Source organism: Musca domestica, unplaced genomic scaffold, assembly GCF_030504385.1.
Source record: "Musca domestica strain aabys unplaced genomic scaffold, Musca_domestica.polishedcontigs.V.1.1 46, whole genome shotgun sequence".
NCBI lineage: Eukaryota > Metazoa > Arthropoda > Insecta > Diptera > Muscidae > Musca > Musca domestica.
In genome coordinates, this window is record NW_026712336.1 from 1,209,381 (window position 1) to 1,229,545 (window position 20,165).

At 37.2% G+C, this 20,165-nt stretch overlaps 1 protein-coding gene across 8 annotated transcripts in view; it reads right to left on the reverse strand.

The window, feature by feature from the left end:
• LOC101892444 (protein 4.1 homolog) overlaps positions 1-20,165 on the reverse strand; it is a 121,446-nt gene that overhangs the window by 90,685 nt on the left and 10,596 nt on the right. The window contains exon 2 of one of the 8 annotated variants that reach the window (XM_059127624.1): positions 10,064-10,142. The exons of the other annotated variants lie outside the window; for them this stretch is intronic. The gene's annotated coding sequence lies outside the window, so the exon portion shown is untranslated. The remainder of the gene's footprint in view (positions 1-10,063; positions 10,143-20,165) is intronic. 8 annotated transcript variants of the gene reach the window in all.

Consider the following 20,165-nt stretch of genomic DNA (forward strand, 5'->3'; position numbering starts at 1 on the left):
TAATTTCCCAATTTTCATTGTTTATGTTGGATAGGTGGATGGATGGATGGACGTATGAATGGCCGGGCTTTGAATCGTTTTGATGCGTAGTTTTTATTTTTTTCCCGGTTTTTTTACTTGATTTTCATTTTCCCGATTTTTCATTTGACGTCAATGACATTTCGGGTTGACACAGATGGCAATGCAGGGGCAGATTGGGTCATTTTTGGGTTCACCAATTTTACTACACATGGGAGAGTCGAAGGACTTCTTATATAACCGATAGGTTTCTTAATAAAGAGGCAGTAGGCCTTCCTATAGAAGAAGGACCAAGGGCTTTTTTATAAAAGAAGAGCTCAATTCCTTCTTATAGAAGCTGAGCCAAAGGCCATCCTTTTAAAAATGGAGGACTTCTTATGGAGGAGAAGACAAAAGCCCTACCATGAAAGAAGAGACTTTCTTATCGGAAAATATATATAAAGGCCATCTTATAGAAGAAGTACCGAAGGCCTTATTTTTAAAGAAGAAGAGAAGGTCTCTTTATAGAGCCAAAGACCTTTTTATAGGAGGAGAGAAGAGGCAAAGGTCTTCATATGGAAGCAGAACCGAAGGCCTTCTTATAGAAGAAGTACCGAAGGCCTTCTTTTAGAAGAAGAGAAGGTCTCTTTATAGGGCGAAAGACCTTTTTATAGGAGAAGAGAAGAGGCAAAGGTCTTCATATGGAAGAAGAACCGAAGGACTTCTTATAGAAGAGGGGAAGGTCTCTTTATAGAATACCTGAAGAGCCAAAGGTCTTCTTTTAGAAGAAGAACCGAAGACCTTTTCATAGAAGAGAGACAAAGGTCTTCTTATGGAAGAGGAGGCAAAGGCCTTCTTTTAAAATAAGAGGACTTCATACGGAAGAGGAGGCAAAGGCCTAACCATGGAATAAGAGGTCCTACACATAGAAGAAGAGCCAAAGACCTAAAGGTCATCGTATAGAAGAAGAGTCAAAGGTCTCCATATGGAAGAAGAGTCGAATGCCTTCTTATAAAAGAGGGGAAGATCTTATTATAGAATACCTGAAGAGCCAAAGTCCTACTTATAGGAGAAGAGCCAAAAGCCTTCTTATAGAAAAGGGGAAGATCTCTTTATATAAAGACCTGAAGTCTTCCTTAAGGGCCAAAGACAGGAGAAGGCATAAAAGCCTTCTTATAGAAGAAGATCCAAAGTCCTACCTATAGGAGAAGAGCCAAAAGCCTTCTTATAGAAAAGGGGAAGGTCTCTTTATACAAAGACCAGAAGTCTTCCTTAAGGGCCAAAGACTTTCTTATAGGAGAAGGCATAAAGGCCTTCTTATAGAAGAAGAGCCAAAGGCCTTCTTATAGAAGAAGAGCCAAAGACCTTCTTATAGAAGAAGAGCCAAAGGTCTTCTTATAGAAGAAGAGCCAAAGGTCTTCTTATAGAAGACCTGAAGTCCTCCTTAAAAGCAAAAGTCCTTCTTTTAGGAGAAGACCTAAAGGCCATCTTAGTTCTACTTATAGAAGAAAATCCGGAGGCCTTCTTATAGAAGAAGATCCAAAGGCCTTCTTATAGAAGAGAGGAAGGTCTCTTAAAAGATGACCCGAAGTCTTCCTTAAGAGCCAAGGACTTTCTTATAGGAGAAGCCATAAAGGGCTTCTTACAAAAGAAGAACCGGGGACCTTCTTATAGAAAAAGAGCCAAAGGCATTTTATATAGAAGAGGGGAAAGTCTCTTTATAGAAGACCTAAAGTCCTCCTTAAAAGCCAAAGACCTTCTTATCGGAGAAGACCCAAAGGACTTCTCTGTTCTACTAATAGAAAAAGAACCAAAGGCCTTCTTATAGCAGAAGAGTCAAAGTCCTTGGACGGAAAAACAGCAACATCAGCAGAAATGGTTCGAAAAGTAAAGAAGCGACTTGATCGAAACCCACGTCACAGTGGTCGAAAAATTGCTCGTGAGCTGAATATATCGCAATATTCCATTTGGCAAATATTCAAAAATGAGCTCGGGGTAAAGCCATTGAAACTCCAAAGAGTGAAAGAACTTACACCGCAACGGAAAGAAAATAGACTCAAAAGTGCTTTCGCTTGGCCGAAAGTGGTGAACTGTCGAATTTGGGTTTCTCCGATGAGAAAACATTCCTTGTCCAGCAGTTTGAAAACAAACAACCTTCGGTTGGCCACCAGAACTCAAGCGCCGGCTATGGTGTGGGCCACCATAACAACCGATGGTCGCTCTCCGCTCGTATAAATGCCGAATATTATCGCGAAAGTATTCTGGAGGCTGTATTAAAGCCTTGGGCACGAAAACATTTTGGTCGCAGACCTTGGATATTCCAACAGGACTCAGCACGCGCCACCCAAGAATGGTTACAAAATGAGGTTCGTCGCTTCATTTCCAGCGCACAATGGCCACCAGAATCTCTGGATACCAATCCGTTGGACTTTTGTATCTGGAGTATTTTGGAAAGCAAGGTTGTCACTAAAAATGGGCTAAAATACCGCAGAGCAACATTCGGGCAACGTTTGACGGTTTTATTGTCCGTTTGAAGGTCATAATTCGTGCCAAAAGTGACCTATTCGAACAAATCTAAACTTATTCTAAAAGTTGATGCCAATTCGGACATTTTTGCTTTCTTTTAGTAAAATTTGAAAAAATGTAAAATTTATGGCGTTTGACTTTGTTGCAGTCATTTTTTATCTCACCCTGTATAGAAGAACCGAAGTCCTACTAATAGAAGAGCTGCAGGCAAAGAACTGAATGACAGAAGATATTCTTCTACGTCATACAGAATACCAAAACGTCCCCAGACCCCATCTTTTCCCCTGCAATTAATAAAATGTAAATTTTACATTCCTCCTCCCTTCCATCCACCCTTTTCTCCTCCTCCCAGTAAACAGTTACATTACCACATTTTATCAAAAAAAAAAAAACAACAAAACCAACTCCATTTATGAATTTTTAAAAGCCAGTTAACTAACAATGGCTATGGCTTTTACCAATGGCGCTGGTGTTGGTGGTGGTGGTTAGAAGTAAAAATGTTGGCTTAAATCATTCGACCATTTGTGGTAAATCCAAGTCACGCACCGAACATTAGAAAATATTTACAAAACCTCCATTCAAAGTAAGCGGGCTAGACCCCAATAACGCCAACGCCATCATAGCCACCAGCACGACCCGCAACTGTTTCCAACTTCTCATTATGTGGCAATGGTGAAGCGGCTGTCCGTCCGTCCGCCATTGGAGAGAACAAACACATAAATTGACCACAACGTCGTCATACACGGTGTGTGTGTGTACGCAACGCAACGTGGCCACGATGCGTTCGTTCATTGTTTGTTCAGTGCATTCGCCAGAGAGTGAAGGAGGTAGGGAGCGGGAGTTGCTTTGCACGGTGCATGCAACTTAGGCATTTTAATAATGCCAACAAGTTTTTATGTTGCTGCTGTTGTTGTTATTGTCGTTTTTTAAACTAGAAGTTTGTAAAACTTTTGAAGAGGGGGAGGAGGTGGAGGGTTGGGAAGTTGGAGAGGTGGGGGGTAGGCTTGCTACTGCATGCTTGAGTGTTTATTGAACGTTTGATTCTATGGTTACGATTAGGTAGCCGACTACTTAAAGCCGGTGGAATGGGTATGGATAGAGGGACATGGTGGTGGCATCACCACGACGTAGACTTTGGCTAAGTCCATAATCGGCATATCGAAGTACACATCAAAAGCATTCGTTCGGTCATGTGTGTGCGTGTGTGTGTGTGGAGCGGCGGTACCACAATCGGTACGCTACGCTGTGCACACACCACAAACTAACAGCAACGACAAAAAAGCACTTTTATGGTAACCATAACCAGGCTTGTTTTCGGTCGCTGTCCAGGTTTAAGTTGTGGAGGTTTTTAGTTAGAGATGTCGGGGCAAGAAAAGTTCTTCTTCTTTAGAAAACTAGGAGGTCTTCCCTAGAAGAGCATAAGGTCTTCCCTAGAACAGCAGAAGCCTTCCCTAGAAGAGAGGAAGGACTTCTCTAGAAGAGCCCGAGGTATCCTCTAGAAGACTTTGAGGTCTTCTCTAGAAAACTTTGGAATCCTCTTTAGAAGACTTTGGAGTCCTCTCTAGAAGACTTTGTAGTCCTCTCTAGAAGACTTTGAGGTCTTCTCTAGAGGACTTTGAGGTCTTCTAGAAGAGCTGGAGGTCTTCTTCTAGAAGAGCTGGTGGTCTTCTTCTAGAAGAGCTGGTGGTCTTCTCTAGAAGACCTATGGGTGGTCTTCTCTAGAAGACCTATGGGTGGTCTTCTCTAGAAGACCTGCAGGTGGTCTTCTCTAGAATACCTACAGGTGGCCTTCCCTAGAATACCTACAGGTGGCCTTCCCTAGAAGACCTACGGGTGGCCTTCCCTAGAAGACCGACGGGTGGTCTTCCCTAGAAGACCTACGGGTGGTCTTCCCTAGAAGACCTACGGGTGGTCTTCCCTAGAAGACCTACAGGTGGTCTTCTCTAGAAGACCTACAGGTGGTCTTCTCTAGAAGACCTACAGGTGGTCTTCTCTAGAAGACCTACAGGTGGTCTTCTCTGGAAGACCTACAGGTGGTCTTCTTCTAGAAGACCTGGTGGTCTTCTTCTGGAAGACCTGGTGGTCTTCTTCTAGAAGACCGGGTGATTGTTTTCTAGAAGATCTGTTAGTCTTCTTCTAGAATACCTGTTGGTCTTCTCTAGAATATCTGTAGGTCTTCTCTAGAATACCTAGTGGTATTCTCTAGAAGACCTGATGGTTCTCTCTAACAAAAGACCTTGTGATATTCTTTAGAAAACCTACAGGTGGTCTAGAAGACTTCTTGATATTTTCTTGAAGACCTGTAGGTCTTCTCTAGAAGACCTGGTAGTCTTCTCTAGAATATTTGGCGGTCTTCTTTAGAACACCTGGAGGTCTTCTCTAAAAGTCCTAGATAAATATAAAAAATCCCCATTATTTCCTTACATGGCATCCCTATTTTTCCACCTGTGTGTGTCTGTGTTTCGAATATGGTTTTTTTTTCCTACGTGAATTTATGCCATCTGATGTTCATTAAAGTTTCGGTACAGGTGCCACAGTGGCTTGGCCTGAGCCTATGGCTGAGGGTTGACTATGTGGTTGGCATGAACGATTTTCGGCCCATCTGAGGAAATGGGGGTGGATAACAAACCCGCAGCAATAACAACAAACGAACAAGTTCATTAACTTTGAGCAGTGAATGGAAAATATTTTGATTTCAAAATAAGGATAAGGAGTGGACGATTTTTCAGGGCTATTTTCCCACAGACCTAAAAGATTTCTAAAATTTAAAACTTAAAAAATTGCTAAATTTTTAAAATTTTCAGTATTTCTGCTCTCGGTATATTGAACATTCTCACTGGGGAAGCGGGAAACCAACTGCTGTTTTAACGAAAGATTTTTAGGTTTTATTTTTTTCCGAATTTTTCAAAATATTTCATCTCCCTGTCGGACTTCAAGCTGTTTTCTGTAATAAATTATTGTTTGCGAAAAAAGCGAAAATTATTTCACGCATTTCTACTTTGAAAATAACATTTTGCAAAAAATTGGGGATCGGGAGGCAGGCAGTTCGGCTGCTGACACGGAGTACGTGCGTGTACGTGTACGTTTATGGTCCAAAGCCAGAAATTCAAATTAAATGGAGAGTTCATTGGCTATTTTTGGGCATTGCTATCATGGCTGGACTATTTTTTTCTTTGGTTATTTGAAATGAATGCAGGCCAGAATCTGAGTGCAGAAAGGGAAGAAAATTTGAAAAAAAATTGAGAGAGCCACTGGAAGAAAATATTCCCTGTTTCAAGGAGAAAAAAGACATGGACTTCAATTAGTCTTCTATAGGTAAAAGTTCGGTTCTTCTTCAAAAAAAAAGACCTTTTGGCCCTCCAAAGGAACACCATTTGCCATCGAAAATAAAATCTTCCAATCTTCTCTATAAAGTCTCCCTTGCCTCAATCTTAGATTTCAAAAAATAAAAAAAAATCTAAATGAAATTAATTGTATTCTCTATCATTGGGGCGTTACAAATGTAACCCAATTCCATGCCAACAACAGCAACAACAAATACACATTTTGTGTTTATTTTTATTTTTGTTGTTGTTTTCGTTTTTCGTTACAACAATTACAACGCAAAGTTGAGCTCTTTATTATTATTCAAAGCAAAATGTTCTGCACCCACAGATCATTGAACTTTGTTGATTGTTTTACCCGATTTTGTTTTCATGTTTTCCTCATTTTTGTAGTAGTGCAGTTTTGAAAATTGTAAACATTATTTTGCGGAACACAGAGCAAAAAAAGAAAGAAAAAATAATGGATTGAGTGGATGGCTTGATGGGTGGATGACCCAAAAAAAAAAAAAAAAACAAAAAATCAAACATGAAAAAATGAAAATGGAAAATTTGTAAGTGAAAAAACATTAAAGATGATGGAGAACAGAATGGCAGTTTAAGATGATTTTTGAAGATGAAGATTGGCGGAGAGGAGACGGAGATTGGGGGAATGTGAAGTTAGTTGGAAAATTATGAATGAAATCATTTCAATCAATTTCGAGAGCTATCTAGAAATGATTTCATCCATGATGGGTTTCTGGGGCAAGTAAGTCGCATGCCTGGCAATATAGGGACCGCTGAGACAGCTGGCTTTCAGTCCAGTTATAGAGAAATATTGCGAGAATCAATACTTTTTGTAGGAAAATTCTTCTATGAAAGCCACAAGATGCAAAGCTTAACACCAGAGGGAGCAAGAGAGTGGGTGGGTAGGTAGATGAGAGGAAGGGGAAGAACGAGGGAGAGAACCCTTTGCGATTCCTTGTGGGACCCCCTTTTCTTTCACAGGGAGACCTTCTACTCGTTTTCAGGAAGATCTCTTCTACTATCAGAAGATCTTGTGATTTTCTTTAGAAAAAATACCTTAGGTTCTTCAATAAGATGACATCGAAATCTAAGCCACCAGATTGAAAATTTTCATTCAATTTTTTCTCTTGAAGGTCTGAGAGTCATATACTTCAAATGTTAAACCCTGGAAGACTGAACAGGCGCATTCGGAACCACGAACCTTAATTCTGTGACCCAGGCATCAAATCTATGGAAATGTTAAAAATCTCTGAAGAATGTCTACAAAGAATTCCTTTAGAAACTTTCTTGGGGATTGTTTAGCGGGTAGAGATAGGGACAGCTGGAAAGGAAGGAAAGAAGAGAAGGGAAGGGAAGGGAAGGAAAGGAAAGAAGAGAAGGGAAGAGGAGAAAGAAAGCCAGATCCTTGAAATTGTTTTCAATTCCTGACCCAGAGAGAGAGGCATTCAATTTTTCTATTGGAAGTCCTTATATTCTTCCATAGGAAGACCTTCGCCACTACTGCAGGGAGGCCTTTGGGTTTTTTTTTTACAAAAAAGGACTTCTGTCGTTCTATAAGAACATGTTGGGCCTTTGAAATTCTTCAACCTGGGAGAGAGAGAAAAAGCGGGACTAAATAGCTTATATTTTAACCCTGAAGGAGACAATTTCTTAGCTGCGTTCTAAACTACGACCCTCAAGTCTTGAAAACAAGCAAGATATCTTTAGAGAATGGTAAAAATCTCTGAATAGTGTCTCTGCAGAATCACTTAAGAAAGTCTCGAAGGAGTTCTTTAGAGAGTGTCTAAACAGTTTCTTTAAAGAATTTCTATGAAGTCCCTATAGATAGACTATAAATAGACTTTTGAGAGTTCCTTTAAAGAAGGATCAGGCCGAAACGGGCACGCGCGCCATTAATGCTCTTAATCATCACCACACTCACAATCGGAACCATTAAAAAACAAAGTTAGCAGAGAATAATAAAATTGGGAAAACAAACATCTCTTTACGGCGCTGCTTTAAATAGTCTCTTTAGAGAGTATCTATGGAGTATTTAGAGAACATCTCTGGCAAGTCCCTAGACAGTTCCTTGAGAGAGTTTATATGGTCTCTTCAAAGATTCTTTTGAGAATGTTTTTTCAGGGAGTCTTTCAGAGAGTCTGTATAGAGTTTCTTTAGGGAGACTTTAAATTTACCCTTCGGAGAGTCTCTATAGTCTCATTTTAAGAGAACCACTTTATGATGCCTTTCCACAGCCCCTTTAGAAAAGTCTAGACAGTATTTAAAAAACCTCTTGATATGGTCTATAGATGGCCCCCTTTGGGGTCTTTTCAGATTGCAATTAGGTAGTCCCTAGAGAGCCGCTCTAAAGAGTCCTAATAGTCTCTATAGATTCTACCAATAGTCCTTTGTGCATTGGAGTGTTTTTATAAAATTCCTTGAGAGTTTTTTTAGATTGCTTTTGGGTGTCTTTTGAGAGTCCCTTAATTGGGTCTGAAGACAGTATCTTTCGAGAATATCTAAAAAGGGTATCTTTAGAAATTTCTTTTGGAAGTCTTTTTAAAGTCACACGAGAGTATTCACTGGAGAGATGTCATTAAAGAGTCCCAATAGCGTCATTGGATTCTATTGATAGTTTCTTGAGAGTGAGTTACTTGGGGATGCATTTTTAGATTCTCCTTGGGAGTCTTTTGAGAGAGCGTTTCAGAAGTCCCTTGCAAAAATTTTCTAGAGAGTTCCTCTCGGGTGTCAATAAATAGTCCATTTACTGGGTGTTTAAAAGGCCTTTTGGGGAGTCGTTTAAAAGTCCCTTTATACAGTTTCTCGATAGTATTTAGAAAGTCTCTTTAAGGAATCTCAGGAGAGTCCAAAAATTTTGCCTTCAGAGAATCTCTATAAAGACCCTTTCGGGAGAATTTTGAGAATTATATTAGAGAGTATGAAGGGTGTATAGAGGATATATCTTTTGGAAGTACCTTTATAAGGTCTCTAGAGAGTCTCTTTCGAGAATCTATAAAAAGTAAATTTAGAGGGTGCTTATAGAAGCCCTTTGAGGGGTCTCAAGACAGTCACTTTATAGAGTCACTCGGGAACCCGAATAGTCTCCGTAGATTAATCTCTGGAGAAAGTTTTTATATAATTCCTTTTGCGAGTCTTTTGAGAGTCCCTTTCAGGAGTCCCTTCATAGAGTCTCTTCGAAGGTCCAATTAGAGCGTGTCTATAGAGGTCCTTCAGGGTTTCCTTGGAAAGTCCCTTTATAGAGTCACTCGATAGTATTTAGAGAGTCCCCTAAGGGCCCCTTTAGGGAGTATTTTGAGAGTCCATTTAGAAATTGTGAAAGACATATTTAGAAAGTATGTTTAGGGAGTATATAGATTGTTCCTTTGGAGGGTCCCTATATAGGCTCATTTAAAGTCGTTGGGAACCTCATTAGAGAGTTTTTTTAGAGTGACTTTTAAGTTCGTTTAAAGAGACTCCACAGAGTTCTTTCAGGGAGTTCATGTGAAGAATCCCTCTCTGGATTCAATTCTGGTTGTTTACAAAATTCTTTCGTCGACGTCAAAACCTTTTTATCTCGCATAGGTCCCCATTGAAACTATGCATCCCTGCACATTTCCCCCTTCCGGAAATACAATCCCAAATTTATAAATTTGAATTAAAATTTAAAAGCCCAGCACGTGCTACTAGATTTCTTGGCTATTGCCCAAACAGACTCATATAAATCCAAATGTTCAGCTTCCCCAAAACATTTACCACCTCCCCTCTCCATTTCCCCTAAACTTTTATTAAATTTGGATTAGATTTATAAATGGCAAAAACCATAAATAGATATGTCACATTGAGGGGAGAGGGCGGAGTTTGGAGGGGCTACATTCCAACGAAACACCTGTGCCATATGGCGACACCACCATCGTCCCTCAACCTCACTTGCACAGCCTTTTATATTTGAAAATGAAAATATTTTTTTCAGTAAATCTTTCAAATGAGGTAAAAATAAAATCCCCAACGACAGATGGCAGCTGGAAAAGCGTGACAAATTTCAATCCAATGAAATAGAATTTCAATAGGCTGGCTGGCTGGCAGAGTCATGGTCCAGTGATTATCTTTTTGTGGAGGGTGGCTAGAGAGCGAAGAGGAGGTTGGAAGGAAATTGTTAAATTACTTTGTTGCTAAATCTACAGAGGATGGGGGGAGAGAGGGAGAATATTGACAATTATTTGCCATCGATGACTTACCTGACGGGAATGACAAAATGAATACTAAACAGGCATAGGAGTTTTGTATCGATAATGTGTTGGAATTTCAATTATTTACCTGAAATGAGAAAAGAGGTAAGGAGAGAGAGACAAAGAAAAATTAATATTTTGTATAAAAATGCAAAAAAAATAAAATATTGTTTTAGGAAAATAAAGAAAAAAAAACGTCACGATGTTGCCGGGCGTGACGAGAGATGCGAAGACTAGAAGGGAAGTATATTTAAATGATGGGAGGTATTGTGAAGAATTGTAAAAAAATATGTAGAATCTCCAAAAAATATGAACTTGCAATCGATCCAAAATAAATTGAATACCAGAATATTTCATTCACAAATTGCAGTGAAAAGAGGGGAGGTTTGAGGGGAAAAATACGCTGCCTGTTCAACTAAGGCTTTAACTGATCAACGAAATCTTTCAGCACTTCAACCCACTGAGACGCCACGTTGGCCGCCATTTGAGAGAAGCATTTGCAATTTCACTTTCCACACTAATTTCTAATCAATTCCACAAAATATATCGTAAGTTAACGAATTTTTCCCAAATGTTGTTGTTATTGGACATATTTTAGGATTCTCCCCTCACGTTGGGCGCCATTTCCCAAAAGGTAATAAATACAAGCAAAATTTAAATAATTCATATATTAAAGAATACGCTTACAAATTTGAAATTCTTTAATACCCTCCACCATTTGGAACGAATTTGGAAATTAAAAAAAAATGAAATCCATTAAAAATTCTGTTAAAATCTTGAAAATACCGAATATAGCCGTTATATTGGGGTGTACATGAAGACGTGGACCTGCATAGGCAATATTTGTCATAAGCCATTGCAATATTCAAATACGAAACTTAAAAAAATCCGATTAATAATGTCGCTAAAATCGTCAAAATACCAAATATAGGGAGGTACTGATATATGGGGCCTATACGAAGACCTGACAATCTTCTATCACAGGCTGTAGTACCTATTGGCAACTTCAAATACGAAATTCCAAACAATTTCGGTTAATATTGTACCTAAAATCTTCAAAATACCGAATATAGGAAGGTATTGATATATGGGGCCTATACGAACATCTGGACCTGCATAGATAATTTTTTGTCATAGGCTGTAGTTCCCATAACGAACTCTAAATACGAAATTTGAAACAACTGTGGTGAAAAATGTCGCTAAAATCATCAAAATAGCGAATATTGGGAGGTACCTTTATATGGAGGCTATACGTGGGCCTACATACGCAATTATACATATATAATTGTCACAGCCTGTAGTACCCATTAGGAGCTTCAAATACAAAATTTTAAACAATTTCGGCGAATATTGTACCTAAGAACGTCAAAATACCGAATATAGGGAGGTATCGTTATATCGGGGCTATACGAAGACCTGGACCTGTATAGACAATTTCCTATCACAGGCTGTAGTACCTATTGGGAACTTCAAATGCGAAATTCCAAACAATTTCGGTTAATATTGTACCTAAAATCGTCAAAATACCGAATATAGGAAGGTAATGATATATGGGGCCTATATGAAGACCTGGACCTACATAAACAATTTTCTGGCATAGACTGTAGTTCCCATTACGAACTTCAAATACCAAATTTGAAACAATTCCGGTGAATAATGTCGCTTAAATCATCAAAATACCCAATATCGGAGGGTACCGATATGTGGGGGCTATACAATATCGTGGATCGTTATAGCCCATCTCCGAACTTGACCTGCCTGCAGACAAAAGACTGATATTTGCAAAATTTTAGCTTCCTATCTTTATACGTTTTGACGGAATGACGAACTAAATATGTGGAGGGTATAAAAATGGCGCCCAATATGTGTATGAAAGTATTCCTTTCTATTTTCATGTGAATTGTTTCTGGGAATAGAGGGCCATCAATGGGTAAGAAGAACCCATTATTTTTTCTACATCATTTGTTATTTATGAGATTTGAGACATATAATCTCATATATAGATGGCGTTTAAGAACTATTTTTCCTGGCTTGAAAATATAGCCGGAGTAATTTTTTTCTCATAGGGATTTTCTTTTTTTTTTGCAAATTCCGTAATTTGAAATACAGATGGCGCTTAAATTTAAGTAATGAAGTCTTTCTTTCCCTCTTCACGTAAAATAATTCGAACAATAGACAGCCATGTACCAGGTATCACTGATTCTAAAGTTTTTTTTTTTTTTTGGTTTAGAGTTTTCCTTGTCGGGGGTTGCCACTATTTATTATTTTTTTATTATTATTTTTTTTTTGTTTTCGTACAGACATTTTTCGTTTTTATATAAAGATGACGTGAAATACGAATGTTCTATCCTATATACGAATGTCACACATAGGTGGCGCTTAACACGGTTATGAATGTTTTCCCTCCTTAACAGAAATAAGCTTCGCGTTAAATATGAACATTCCCCCTTTTAGTTCCTAATTTTAAATATAGGTGGCGTCCAACATAATTAACAACTCGTTTCTCCCAAGCATAGATAGATATATCCTTGCCGTTGTGTGCCACAAAATCTACCTTCCACTGCCAAAGATAGTAACTGAAAAATAGAATTCAATTTATATGAGGATCTGCTTCTACCAACGAAATGGCGTCCAAATCGAAGAGAATTTATATTTTATTTTTTTATTTATAAAAATTATTGATTTGCAACTATTTGTTGAAATTTTCAAAACGAAAACCACCTCTTCCCTTTTAGAATCTAGTCGTTTGCTGAGAAACCAAAAAAATCCATATCAAGGTTCTTTGAATTGTATTCGCAGCAATGAATTTTTTATGATAAGGGCCCAGGTAACAATACCAACCCACACACAAAATTGTTGGTCTTTGTTGTCATTGTTGTTGTTGCTGTTGTTTTTGGTAATAAATTTGATTTTCAGGGTAAACTTCTTTTGTTTTAGGTTCAGCTTCATTTGTCATGACTTCATTACACGAAACTTTTGACAAGACGAAATTTTAAAAGTATCCTCCCCCCTCCACTACCACTTCACTTCGAGATGCTGTGTGATTATTTTGTAATGCCAGGGCAGAATCAATTCCTAAATAACACACCAAAGCTTTTGGGTAATAAATTGTTGAACTTTGAAAACTATCAAAAAAAAAGTTCTGTGTCATCATTGGCATAGCTGTAGAAGAAGTAAAGCTAAACCACTAGCATGGGTTCGACATGCTCCAATAGTTAACATCAACTCGGCTAACAATGAAAATATGTGTTTGCTGGTATTGTTAGAAGAAAAACTGGTTTTGAAAAAAAAAACTGAATAAAATAAAAAATTGTAATCAAAGCGTTGCTTGCCTACCATCTCCCAGCTTCTTCTTATTACAAGCCTTCTATGTTGGCATGATGAAGGTGGCAGTTTATCGAAGCAGAAGAAGTGTGTATTTTGGAATCCATAGATCGATATGTTTTGAAACTGGTTTCCACATCAGGCTTACTTCTCTTTCAATTTTTTTTGAAGTGTCTTTAAGAAGTATTGCCCTCGAGACGATTAGACATGCCTGTCTGCTCTTTAAGTAGCTCTTCATCGAGTTCTCTCTTCTTTAATTATTCTTCGAATTCTATTGAGTTCTATAATGAACTAATTGTTCGGTTGGTAATTGTTGTGGTCAATTAACACATTTTCAGGGTTCTTAATTTCGGATAAAATTAGAAATAAATGGAAATGTTTGCTTCCACTAAGAATAAAAAAATAAAATAACAAAATGGCGCCCAACGTGAGCATCTTCTCAGATTTCTCAATCAAATGTAACCCAAGACAATCATCAACTCTTTTCCCTCTTCAATATCTTGAAGATTTTAAATTGTACGGTGATCAAAAATATTAAAGTTATTTGTATCGAATTTTCTTTCGTTCGTGAAATGGCGCCCAACTTAGGAAGAGAATCCCATGATATGTTTAATACCCAACATTTTAATATACCTAAGCTAGCCTTGGGTCTATATTGTTTAAATAATGAACGATTTTAAAGTTTGAAATGAAATACTACATTGTCTTAGTTTTTAAAAATTAAAATAAAAAAGTGGCGCCCAACGTGAGAAAGGATCAAAAAATGGGAAAAATATATTAATATTGAAATTTGAAGGATTTTATATGGGTTTGGACATAAAATCAGACAAATATTTCGATTGCCAGTCTATCATCTGGAATGCTTTTGTGAAATGGCGCCCAACGTGGGGACGGAAACCTAAACCACAGACTTTAATGGCTTTTTTTGGATGGACAACACTTCATCAAATTAAAGGAGAATCCTCTTGAGTATTTTTTAATAGCTCTACCAAATCTCAAGGTATGTATAGGGCGGATTATGTTTAACGAGATTTTTGACAGAAATATTTCCCTCACTCTCCATTCGTATGGAAATTTTTCTTTGAGTTCATGTTGTGAAATGACACTCCAACCAATGTTTTTGTTTGTTATTTTCTTCTTTGATAGTTTCGCAAATTGCCATTGAGTCCCAACGAATCATAAATAATACCACAGGCATCAATAACGTCATTACTTGGCCTTATCAATATGCAATGAAGACTATATAATAATGCGGACCATATTGAAAATTCTCAAGCACTAGATAATGCAATACGTGAGTTCAATGGAGAAAATTCAAGGGAATGGATGATGAAGTTTGGGAATAATATTTTTTCTGAAACGGGTCCGAAATAAATTTTCTAAAACAAAATTAAAAATGGAATTGCAGGCTCACTAAAATTCTGCGGATGACTTCTTGAGTCCCAATTTTTTTTTTGTTTTAAACTTGGACAAATAAACTCGTTCGACATCGTTATTTTTTGCTTTTTTCTCCAGCACCACCAAAAAGCGTTTCAATTTTTATCTTATCTTTAAGTTAATCGATTGCTTACTTCTCACCTCCCAACCGTTCCACCCTTGCCCTTGATTTCGAACAGAAAGTGAGAAGTCTGCATATCACCTACGAAATAACAGCCGTTTTATGAGGTTTACTGTTTCGAGGTGACAAGTTCTTGTTGCTTGTTTTTTTTTTTTTTTTTTTTTGTAGATAAGCGAGGCCTATTTATGATAGACATTTTCAAATTGCGTGGAATCCCTTTTTTAAATTGAATTTCATTGGCCAGTGTAATTAGTGAATTTTATTTTTTACCGAGTGAATCATAGAAGTTCTGGTAGGAAATTTAATGAGGTTCAAGGCCTAACAAAATAAGTGACAGGAAAACTTGGTAACTTTGGGAATTTCCTATTAAATGCAAATTTGGCGCCCAAACGTGGTAGGGAATGTAAATACCACAAGGTTCAAGGCCTGACAAGTTATTTTACAAAAATCATGGAAAAACCCTTTAAATGTTAATATATTCAAATTTTTTTAATTTTTAACCCAGTCTAAATATTTTTATCTTCTAAATTCTTTTTAAAAAAAAAAAATGGAAATAACTAAAAAATAGACTCTAACTTACAATGCCATGAATTTGTTGTGGGACGCCATCTATACATACAATTCTGGGAATTTCCTGATTTCTAATAAATCTCTGTTTTGATAAAGATAATATGAAATAGGTAGACTAGCTGATTGAATAGTGTACGGCATTTCCATTTAAAATCCATTCAGCTTGCTAGAGAAGGGAATATATTCTTGCTCACATTGGGCGCCATCTATATGTCGTTTGTGGAAACTTTCTTAACGCAAAGTCCTGCCTACATACAGTGAAGAGAATATTTTTGGTAAAGATTTGCCGTTGAACTTATGACGCGATGTTGCGGACGTTCACTTTAAGATTACTTTAATTTCGGGGAAGAAGATAACATATTCTCACAATTTTCGTGCACCATCTATACATTCAATTTTGGGAATTTGGCTAACGGAGGAGCCACTGTAGCACAAAATGCTACATGACGTAGCTAGACCGGCTAGTTAAACATCAGATAAAGTTTGGATCATTGATTTGCAATGGGAGAAGAACACATGTTTTAATTTGTGCGGGACGCCATCTTTACATCAAATTATGAGAATTTCCCAAATTGAGAAGTATGAGTACTGGTAAAAGTAGAACATAGATGGTTGAATATTATGTACCATTTAAATTTAACATTAAATAAACATTCAACTTGCAAGAAGGGAGCATATTCTTGCCCACATGTGGCGCCATCTATATGTCGATTACGGAAACTTCCTTAACGAAAAGGCCTACCAACATACATTAAAACGGATATTTTTGCCACAAATAGGCCGTCGACCTCAAGATCCGATGTGGCGGCTCTTTACTTTTAGATTCATGTCATCTTTGGAAAGACGGGAATACTTTTTCATAATTTGTTGGGCGCCATCTATAACCAAATTGCGGGAATTTGGCGCGCCATCTTTACATCAAAATTTGGGAAATTCCTAAATTCTTTGCACTTACAAAGGAAACGCGAAATGGATAGGTAATTAAATATTTTATGACATGTGCATTCATCGTTTGAATTCCTTTCATTTTGGAAAAGAAGGGAATACATTTCTGCTCACTTTGGGCGCCATCTATATTTCGATAATGGAAACTTCCCAAAAGTTAAAATACAATCAACACATTATTTAATGAACTCATTTTTGTAATGCTCGATTTGCGGCAAATAATGGGCGGAACTTACATTTTGGATTCATTTCATCTTACGAAATAAGATAACACTTTCTCAGGTTTTGTTGGGCGCCACCTACATATCAAGATGTCCGTCCGTCTGTGGAAATCACTCTAGCTTCCGAACGAAATGAAGTAGGTTGATAAAATTTTATTTAAATGTATATTATGTCTGCAGGACTTTTGGCATTGAAAATGGGCCATGTAGGTCCACGTTTTGGTATAGCCCCCCATATAATGGTACCTCCTTATTTTCGGTATGATGATGATTTAAGCGACATTATTCACCGGAAATGTTTCAAATTTGGTGTTTGAAGGTCGTAATGGATACTACAGCCTATGACAGAAAATTGTCCGTGCAAGTCCACGTCGTCGTATACACCCTAATATAACGGCTACTTTCGGTATTTTTAAGATTTCAACAGAAATTTTAACGGATTTTATTCGTTTGAAAATTGCCAAATTCACTCCAAATGGTGGAACTTGCAGCTTTTTTACTTGTTTTTGTTTTTTTTCGTTTTTTAGGAAAATTCTGTTGTAAAACAATTTTCTTGTAAATTTTCCATACTATATTGAGACGTATTTTCCACCTCTACCTTTTTATACCCTCTTGTTCCTTAACCTTCAATAATTACCAATCTATTTATTTCAACTACATCTCCATGACCTTTTATTGAGGTAGGTTTTTGTGTGCGTGTGTCAACCACAAAATTCTAAAATATTCTGACATAGAATAACTTATTTTTACCTCTGGTCAAAAAAAAAATATTCACTCAACCCTGAAGAGATACCCATCTTCTCTTTTCTACGGTTACTAATCACCAATGTGACAATGTGTTTATGAGCAAAGCCGCAATACATTTTTTTGGTCTGAACCATTTTTTTTTGTTTTTGTCTTTCCACCCACCTCCCAAGAAAAATGGAGGAGGAATAAAAAAGCACGTAAAAGTGATTTTATGCTTCGTTAAGATTGACATTTTTAGATTAATACAGATTTGCCATGGAAGATGTGGAGCGGTAAGGCATTTTTTCAGTAGATGCAGGGATGAATGGGTGTTGGGGCTGTGCTATATAAAAAGTAAAAACGGAGAGGAAGAATAGAAAAAAGAAATAAATTCAAGGCATGGTGCAGGGTCTAAAAGTATTGAATGTTAAGGTCAACATTGGGCGCCACTTCAAGAAAGTGAGTTACATAGTTGAAAAATCCTTGCATAGTAGTACATAATACAGCAGAGGCTACATATATTTTTTTTCTATTTATAACAAAATAATTTAATACAATTTGTGCCCCATGTTGGGCGCCAATATGAGTAAAAATATCGTGAACAGACATCAGCTATTGAAACCGTAAAATTATTGATAGAATAAAAAAGATATGCGACATAAAAACCTATTACGAAGAATTTCCCAAATAAAAATGTGAGAAAAAAAACTGGCGCCCAATGAGATCTCCTATTTTTAAATTGAACAAAAGGAAACTGACATCGCAACTAGTAAATCGGAGATAAAATAACCAAATTCTTGAACAAATCAAGAGTAGATGGCTTAAGAAAAATATTAAAACAAAACTTTGACTCCAAAAATCATAAATGTCCAAGACCAACGTTGGGCGCCAATTTAAGAAATGGAATAATATTTTTTATATTCATTGAATGACTCTATTAAGACATTGCAGAGTCTTGTGTGTGCTATTATTAACAGGATTATAATTTTGAGTCCCATGTTGGGCGCCAATATGAAATAAAATCGAGACGACAGGCATCAGTAGAAGTAACTGTAGAATCATTGGTCGAATAAACAAGCAAGGGATCTAAAACAAGTTTTACAAAGATTTTGCCAAATATTCTCAGGAGAAAATCAAATAGTGCCCCACATTGGACGCCAATAGAATATGTCTACAAAATGAGGTTTCACGCTTCATTTCCAGCACACAATGGCCAGTAAAATCTCCGGATACCAATCCGTAGGACTATTGTGTCTGGATTATTTTGGAAAGCAAGGTTGGCACTAAAAATACCAAAGTGTCGATCACCTCAAGCAAGCGCTTCGCCGGGAATGGGCCACAATACCGCACAGCCACATTCGGGCAGCGTGTGACGGTTTCACTGGCCGTTTGAAGGCCATAATTCGTTCCAAAGGTGACCAATTCGAACAAATCTAAATTTATTCTAAAATGTAATGCTATTTCCGACAGAAGGTAATCTCGTCTATGAAGAAAAGGCCAGGTTAGCTCCTTAGGCAAGATGACAATCAGGAAGTTTCCTTATATGAAACTTGCCAGAGAGTCTTTAGGAAATCTTTATAGAAGACCTGAGGGTTATGGAGTCTTAGCAGATGAACTGAAGCCCAGAGAGTCTTTATGGACAAGCTGGAGGACCAGATTGTCTTCATAGATAAGCTGGAGGACCAAATTGTCTTTATAGAATTGGCGCCCAACGTGTGGCCATAAGTGTTTTTTTTTTCTTTTCCTTTATTTTGCATATTTTACTATATCAATAATAAATTTCCGCAACCTCTTTTATCAGCAGAATTTATTCCTTCCCATTACATAAAATAAAAACAAAATGATTTCCCTCGGAAAACAAAAGCAAGCTTTATTGATTTCCTCCATTTACTCTTCTTCTTTTTTCGCTAAAATGTGAAATAATATTTCACTTATCTTATCGCACTGCGTGTAAATACCAATCAATTACCGAATGCCGATGACTCAGTTTGGACAGTTTGTGTAAACAATTCAATTACACTCAAGGAAAAAAGTGGCTTAAAATTATTATTATTATAATTTTGATTTTTTTTTTTTGGTCTCATTGTATTTTGAGAATTACGGGTCCTATTTGGCGACCAATGCGGGATATTTTCGCCCAGAAATATTGCCTGGAAAATTCCATGGAACATAAATGCAAGTTTTATTTATATACGAGCCGTAGTTTAAAAGATATGGGGTCATGAGGTTTGTAATCTTCAAAGCCGCTTGGGGTTCAAAGACCACCCCTGTCTCTCTCTCTCTCTCTCTCTCTCTACTTTTTATTTTAATTTAACGCCGTTAAATTGCATTTAATGATACTTTATGACACTGTAGATGCTTCTATGTGCTATTAAAAACAAAATATGTTTTTCTGCCCCATATTGGGCGCCAAATTGAAAGAAAATGTAATTAATGAAACCGTAGTCATTTATGGAGAAGACATACGACTTAAAAATATATTACAAAGAGTTAGGCAAGGAACTATCATAAGAAAACAAACTGGCGCCCAACGTGAGTTCGTATATTTAAATTCAGAAAACACGCAATGATAAGAATTCAAGAGTTGCCAAAGTTAAATTATATTTTAAGGATTACTAGTCTTTCTTGGAGACCAATGCGGGATATTTTCGCCCAGAAATATTGCCTGGAAAATTCCATGGAACATAACTAAGTTTTATTTCATTTTGATTAGACGCCGTTAAAATGACCGAAGATTAAATTTAAATTAAATTAATGGAAGATGGTT